Source organism: Microtus ochrogaster, chromosome 8 (genome assembly GCF_000317375.1).
Source record: "Microtus ochrogaster isolate Prairie Vole_2 chromosome 8, MicOch1.0, whole genome shotgun sequence".
In the NCBI taxonomy this organism is placed as follows: Eukaryota; Metazoa; Chordata; class Mammalia; order Rodentia; family Cricetidae; genus Microtus; species Microtus ochrogaster.
The window spans coordinates 64231337-64239341 of NC_022015.1; positions in this window are offsets into that span (position 1 = coordinate 64231337).

The following is an 8005-nucleotide window of genomic DNA, read 5'->3' on the forward strand; positions in this document are numbered from 1 at the left end:
CTCCCCTGCGGCAGCCGCGCCGCGTCCCAACCGCCGCCTCCGGCCGCCGCCAGCTCCCCGCGCTCTCTGGGACGGGCTTCCCCTGCTAGGCAGCCCCGCCGCGCCACACGATGCCAATTCCCAGCCCCGGCTCGCCCTGCCGCAGACCACCCCCCCCCCTTCTCCCCCAGCACCGTAGCAAATGACAAGCCGGTGGGGGAGGTTTGCTTTTCAAGAAGATTTGGGGGGTCAGCGCATGAGCCGGTGAAGAACCTTGTTGGAGATTTTTGTTTTTAAACCCTTTAATAATAAATAAATAAATAAGCAAATAAATATTTTTTTTTAAAAAAAAAAAAGCCTTTTTGAGCACGAAGCAACAAATAGATACTTCTGTTTCCCGTTTTGACCACTTATGAGAGAAAGCGAAGATGGAAAAGAAGAAGCAGACAGATGGGGTGGGTGCAGGAGCTCTGATAAAAAGGAAAAAAGAAAAAAGTGGGAGGAGGAAGCTAGGCTGGCTGGCACTGGGCACCGGCTTCTGGGGGCCCCAACACTGACTAACCTTCTTGAGGGCTAGAGACAGGCCTCTTGGCTTGAAAAGAGACCCTGGCCGCCTTCTTATTAAGGTTTCCAAGTACACAACACCGAGAAGGCGCTTGAATTTCCTTTAACGTTCAGGAAGTCTCGCACACACACATGCAGAGAACGACAGGTTATAATGTTCTGCAGAGGTAATCCTGGAGGTGAATGTTGGTTTACTATCTCTTGCCTAAAACCCCCCCCAGAATTCACACGCTGGCAGGGTGGCTGCATCTTACTATTGGTATGAGACTTTGCTTCATCCCATTTGTTTGACAGTTTTATGGGAAGCCACAGTGATTTCTATAGCTTTGGGCTCCAAAAATATTCAAATATATTTTCTTTTCTAGTTAGGCCCCGATGGCTTATAAAATAGAAAGAAGAAGGGGAAAAAAAACTCAAATATATTGATCTGGATGCTGAATAATACTCTCATTTTTCAAGGAAATGGCCCTATTTTGGCAGATAAGGAAAGACTTACTATTGCAGTCCACTGGCTTAGTAATTACTGTATTTCAAACTCAGGCTTGGCTAATTACCAGGTCTATAATCTTCCCCTGTACACTGAAAGAAATAAAAGAGAAAAATTGATGGCCTGAACAGTGGCCCGATGTTCAGAGCACCTTTGCTAGAATCTACAGTCTAGGGCTGTCCTCTGCTGAAAACAGCAATGCAACCGAGTGAGAGGTGGCATGGGATAATGCCTAGGCCACAAAACACGATTATCTAGCACTGAAGACGTTGGGAGAAGATGTTTCTTCATCTTCACTTATTGCTGTATTACTCTCAAATGAAAAATAATAATTTGTGCCTGGAAGGCAACTCTGCAACCTTCCGCTCACCCATGTACAGAGGATGAAACAGAGCCTGGGAAGTTTGTTTCTCCAGGTTTGTGTGGCTACATCGAAATGCCGCAGCGCTCATTTTTGAGGTTTAGACCTGTCCTCGGGCTTCTGAAAACCCTTGAAGGGGTTCATCACTCAAGACACTTTTGTTTCTTTGAATTTGAACTCATTTCTACTTCGCTTTCTTCTTGTGCATCACCACCCCCAATTTATTCAGCATATGTATTCTGCCTCGGTGCTTTTAAATAATATCTCACAATGGGGACTTATACAAAGATTTGGAGGTTGGTAGTTTTTACATAGAAATTTATAGTCAATGTATCTTTCAGGTGCACACTTGTTTAGGGCAGTAACATTTGTTTTGTTTTAGCTCAGTCAAGCTGATACAGAAAAACAGCATAGACTTTACAGGGATGGGGTAATGTCTAATGAGCTTTTACAGGGGTGGGATAATTTCTCACAGCTCTGGAGGCCAGAGAACACAAGACAAAGGCCAACAGACTGGGTGCTCAATGAGGCGGCAATCCCTGATTCACAGACAGCCATCTTGATTTGTCCTCCTACTGCGGTGAGGGGGCCTTTGGGAGTCTCCTATATGAAGAGACTAATCCCATCCATTAGGGCCCCCGTCCAGTGTGACCTGACCGCCTCCCAGAGGATCCCACTAACACCACTACACCGGGCAGCAGGATTTCAACATGTGAATTTAATAAGAAAACAATCTGTCCAGTCCGTAACAACTTTTAAATTATGTGACATATGGACACTCTGAGTAATCATGAAATGCGATTTTCAAAATGTCTTTCCTTTTGATTGTCAATATATTACATGGCCCAAACTCCCCCTTTTATAGAGGAGTCACCTCTATTATATTAGTCCTAGTGGCGGCTGGGTTTGTTTCCTAGGATCTGCTAGATTTTTAATTTATAAGCTGTCACAATGCATAAACACGGTTATCGAGATTCTTGGCTTCCACAGCATCACCTTGTTTATGTTGACTTATCTATGTTTCATCTATCATTGTATTATTCTGAAATTCTGACAGAACAATCTGGAATTCTTGCAGTTCCCCTCCAGCCCTTCATGAACCAATAATTGTGTCCTAATAAAAATGCTAAAATCTTGTGTCTGTTTCTCGATGCTCTTCTTACAAAGGAAAATTAAAGGTATAGATCCGCAAAATATTTCCAAAATGCAGAGGCACTCATGTGGCTTCGCTGTCCACCCCATTCATATCCTGCCTGTTTAACATGAGTATCCAAGTGTTGCTTCCTTCCCAACGCCTCCTGCCTCCTCCCCCTGTCACTTATCCTGGAGAAAACTGAAATGTTGGCATCTAAATAAAATCATGTCTTTAGTTTTTATCCCCTTTATTTCTTTCATTAAGAGAAACCACAGCTTTAGAGCATACCAATCAATCTTCAACCAGTCTCATTGCCTGTGAAGTCATCCTTGTGAAATCATCAATGTGGGGGAGCCCGAGAATGCAGCTTCCTGGGGTTTTCAGCAGGCCAGCTCCTGCTCTGGAAACTGCTCTGGGGGAGTGCGGAAGAGCATCACTGTGCAGCATCAATGCTCGTCTTTGCTACGTGCCCTTCCTTCTCTAGGTATTCATCTGGCTTGTCCAAATGCACATCCTTCATCATAGCTATGCAGACCCACACATGGATGTGTACAGGACATACACTTGGGACAGTTGTTTTCCCATAAATCAGAACATTCTGACAACCTAGCCATCCTTTCTCAAGGAGCAAACATAGGCTAAAGCCGCCTATGCCAAAGGGCTCATGGAAACTCACCGTTCATTCAAGAATGCCTGATGGGGTTCCAATGATCAGGTCCCAGGCCCAAGGCAGCAGGCTTCTTTGGTGCAAGGCTAGTCTTTTGCTTGTCCAAACTTTTTGGTCTTTCTTTTTAATGCCCCTTACCTAACTCAAATAAACTAATAAGGTGGGTGTCCTTTGGCCCTAAAAATAGATGAGAAAATATTAAATGGGTATAGTATAGGTTGAATATCTCTTATCTGAAATGGCTGAGACTCAAAAACTTCCCATTTCCGATGTTTTTCTAGATTTTGCATTTCTGTATGTGTAGTAAGAATCCATTCCCAACACATCCTTTGAATCCTCTCATAACCATGTAGCTGTTCCCTATTTATAGGCACTGTGCTAAATGCTAGAGGGCGGGGTGTCCCTTTCTAGTTCAGATTCCTCCTGATTTTGATTATCTGTCTAGGCATATACAGATACCTTGAGGATGGGTCTCAAGTCTATACACAAAACTCCTTCATATTTGCATTAACTCCAGAGCCTAGTGGTAATTCTGTATAATATTTTTAGTGCACCTGGTTTTTAACCGTGGGATTTCCCTACCATACAGGCACTCAGAAACTTTCAAATTTTGGAACATTTTGGTTTTCAGATTTCCATATTAGAGATGCTAAACCTGCCCCAGGATTTCTGTATGTAAATATCTAAAACCTGCCCTGAGGCCGCTAGAAAGACTCTAGGGCAGTAACAGATAACAGAACATTCGTTCTAGAAATAGGACACAAAGCTGTCACCAGAGACATTCTCGGGCATCTCTGTGATGAAAGCCAGTTGGTCCAGAATACACAAATGTCTCCTGTGACAATCCCTGTCACCAGAGTTCCTCCCACTTTTCTCCCTGGGCTCTTAGGGAACTTTTCCTGTGTCTCTGTTATAGCACTTCCTGTTGCATTATATCTTACCTTTCCATTTACTTCTATTTTTATGTGTATGAGTGCTTTACTCCAACGCATGTTTATGTACCACATGCATGCCTGGCACCCGCAGAGGTCACAGGAATTTTAGTCCAGACAAGACATAGGCATGTAATCATGTTACTTTAATTTGCTTTAAATCTTAATATACTAAACAATATACTTACTTCCATTGAGGAACTAACTGATCGTGCTCTATGCAAATAAAATTTACATTTGTAATCTTTAATTTTTTTTCTTCTAACGGACATGGTGGCACATGCCTTTAATCTCAGCCCTGAGGAGGCAGAGACAGACATACCTCTGATATCCCTTTGAGTTCCAATCCAGCTTGCTCTACATATTATAGAGTTACAGGCCAGTCAGTGCTACACTAGTCCCTGTCTAAAATAAAAAATAAACTCTTCCGATCAAGATGACTAGAAAATCAAGGAACAGGTGAGCATGGCGACACATGCCTGGAACATTAACACTTCAGATGCAGAGTTGAGTGGATCATCACATGTTCAAGGCAGTCTGGCCTACACAGTCAGTTTCAGGCCATGTGGAACTACAGAGGGAGACCTTATCAGAAAGAAAAAGAATTAAAGAAAGGAGGGAGGGAGGGAGGGAGGGAGGGAGGGAGGGAGGAAGGAAAGTCGGAGAACAGATATATTCAAAAGCACTTACTTTAATCGGTCAGCATTTTCCCTCACTAGGCCTGTGTTTTACATAAAAGTGATACTTGTGCGCCCTCTAGTGGGAATTCTATTCAACAATGGAAATTCTACAAAGACACTATCCAAGGAAAGCCAAGGAAGAAAAACACGAACAAAGAGTTTTACCAGGTTACATAGGACACATCTAACAAAAAGAGAAATTAAAAATAATAAATGAGAGTAGCAAAGGGAAAATTTAACTTGAGATTATCTTGGACATTCAAGGGCAGATGTCAAGTAAGCGGGCAAAAGTTCACGGGAAACTATCATAAGAGCAGTAGAGAGAAAGAAGCAGGGGAATGTGTAGGGAGAACCAGCAAAGACTGGACACAGAGATAGTCCAGAGATAGCCCGAGAAAGACTATGCTTTGAAGAAGAGTGTCTTAGTTACTTTTCTATTGCTATGATAAAACATCTGACCAATGCAATTTATAAAAGAAAACATTTAATTTTGCTTACAGTTTCAAGAGATTAGAGTCCATGGTGGCGGAGCAAGAAACAGCTGAGAGCTCTTATCTTGATCTACAACCATGGGTCAGAGAGAGGTGGGTGGAAAAGGAAAAAGAGAAGAGAGAAGAGGGGAAAGAGAGAGACAGAGAGAGAGAAAGAGAGACAGAGACAGAGAGAGAGACAGAGACAGAGAGACAGAGACAGAGAGAGCCAGAGCCAGAGACTAGGAATGATAGGAGTGCTTTGGAACTTCAAGTCCGCCCCTAGTGACACAACTTGTTCCTTCAAGAGGTGATACCTCCTAACCTGTCTCAAACAACTCCACCAAGTATTCAAATGCGTGAGCCTGTAGGAGTCGTTCTCATCCAAACCACCACAAAGAAGGAAAACTCAAGAAATCTCAGTGGAGCTGGAGGAACAGGAAAAGTAAGAGTAGCAGGTGGCATTTAGGGGGGTTTGCTCCAAAAGGAGCCTGCACTTCAGGCAGAAGTTACAGGAATGTGTGGTGAAGAGAAAATAAAAAAGAGGGGCTTTCACTGAAGAATTGGGGTATGGCATACATCTAACTATATCTTCCAAAGCTTTTTTTTAACATGTTGGGACTCTTGTATTCTTCAAACATTATATCTGAAATGAAAATTGCCAAGCTGGTGCTGATACAAATGCCACAGCTCTCGTCTTAAAGGGAATAAGAGTTTATTCTGGGCCAGGCAGTGGTGGCGCATGCCTTTAATTCCAGTACTTGGAGACAGAAGAGGGTGGATCTCTGTGAGTTTGAGGCCAGCTTGGTCTATAGATTGAGTTCCAGGACAGACTCCAAAGCTGCACAGAGAAATCATGTCTCAAGAAAAAAAAAAGAGTCTTTCCCCGAAGGCCTTTTTTTACCTTGTATTTCTTATAGTCAGTATAATATTTTTTCCTTCCCATCTGGCTTTCTGAGATAATTCTTATCTTTAGATTCACCAGTACACTGGTCCATCGTTGCTTCACACAAGTGTTCAGTTACTAGTCAAGGATTTTTGTCCTCTGGTACACTTTCAGCAGTGTCTAGAAACATCTTCCATTGCCAGGACTGGAGGAATGCTATGAGCATCTGATGCTTTCCTTCGGAAAGAGGAGCTTCAGAACAGCACAAAAACTCAAGACAAATGCTGTAATAGGATTAACTGCTCCCAGATGTCTTTTATGTAAAAGTTAAAGAATTGTGCTATAGATTACATTAAAACTGAAAATGCGCAGTGTGAGAAAAAATATTAGCTAAGTTATAAAGGTAGTTCTGGATTTCTTTGATTTAGAGTGGAAACATACTATTTAATCATAGTACAAAATGAAGTATACAGGTGTTCTCATTTTGCTATCATTAATTAGTATTATTATGTATAGTATAGAATTCTGCATTGAATCCTCTAACTGGAAATAATATTCAGTTTGATTCATATTCTTACCCAAAAAGAATTGTGGGGAAATATAAATACTTCCAAAGTGAGTAGGTCTTTTATATAGCAAGTTTTATAATCATATATATACCATATATACATATACACACATAGATGCAAACATACCTTTATAGATATATTCATACATACTACTAGCCAAACAGCTAATATTTTAGACTCTCCAGATCAAAATGAAGAAATCACACCTGTTAGGCATTTCAACGGCTAGAGAGAAAATGTTTCCACAAATTTTAACTGAAATTCAAAATATAATAGTACAGGGTAATTGTTTGTAATATAAATTTACTACTGAGAAGAGTGTCATTCATTCTGAGGGGTAACATTTTGCTTAATTGGTGTTCAAAATTAGTGATCTCCTACCATCAAAGCAATTAGACATGTTCATTTCTTAATGATGCCCTTAATGAGATCTTAAATATTTCATCTTTGGAAAGGCCCTTTCACACAGGTCCTGCCGAATGCTCCTAACAGTCTACAAGTATATGATTTTTTCATTAACACGAAATTCCCATAATCTGATATCATCTACTTGACAGTGTGCAATTTAGTGATTTTTCAGTACATTCATCAAGCTGTGCAACTGTCACCACTCAGTAATGCCATTATCAGGTGTAGTCTTCAACATGCTAACATAACCCTCATCCCCATGCCTGTCAAGCGGTCCCTCTCCAGTTCCTTTGCTGAAGTGCCTAGCAGTTTGTTACTGGTCCGCTTTCTAATTCTATGAATTTTTCTGTTGGAGGCATTTCATATAAACGGAACGATACAGTGTGTGTCCGTTGGTATCCAGTTTCTTTCTCACTGAAAAATGTTCCCAATGTGTTCCCATGTTGAGACTTGTAATAGTTCTGTGCCTAAGTCATTTCCCAATGAATAAGAAACCTAAATTCGGCTTCGCTGTGCATCAGTTGTTGAACATGTAGACTGTTTCCACATCTTGACCGTTAAGGAAAATGCTATAGTGAAAACTTTTATGTAATATTTTTAATGAACTTGTCTTTTTAGTTATCGCACAAACTTGTGGGCAGAACTGTTGAATCTTGTGATACCTCTTTGTGTAAAGGTTTAAGATGTTTTGAAATGTTTTCAACATAGTTACACCATATTACATTCTCACAAGGAACTATGAAGCTTCCAGCTCGTTGTATCGTCCTCAGTTCTTGCTGATTTCTCGACTTTGATTTGTTTACTTATAGACATCCAAATAAGTATGAATTAGCTTCTCATCGTTGTTATTCTTTTTTTTTTTTTTTT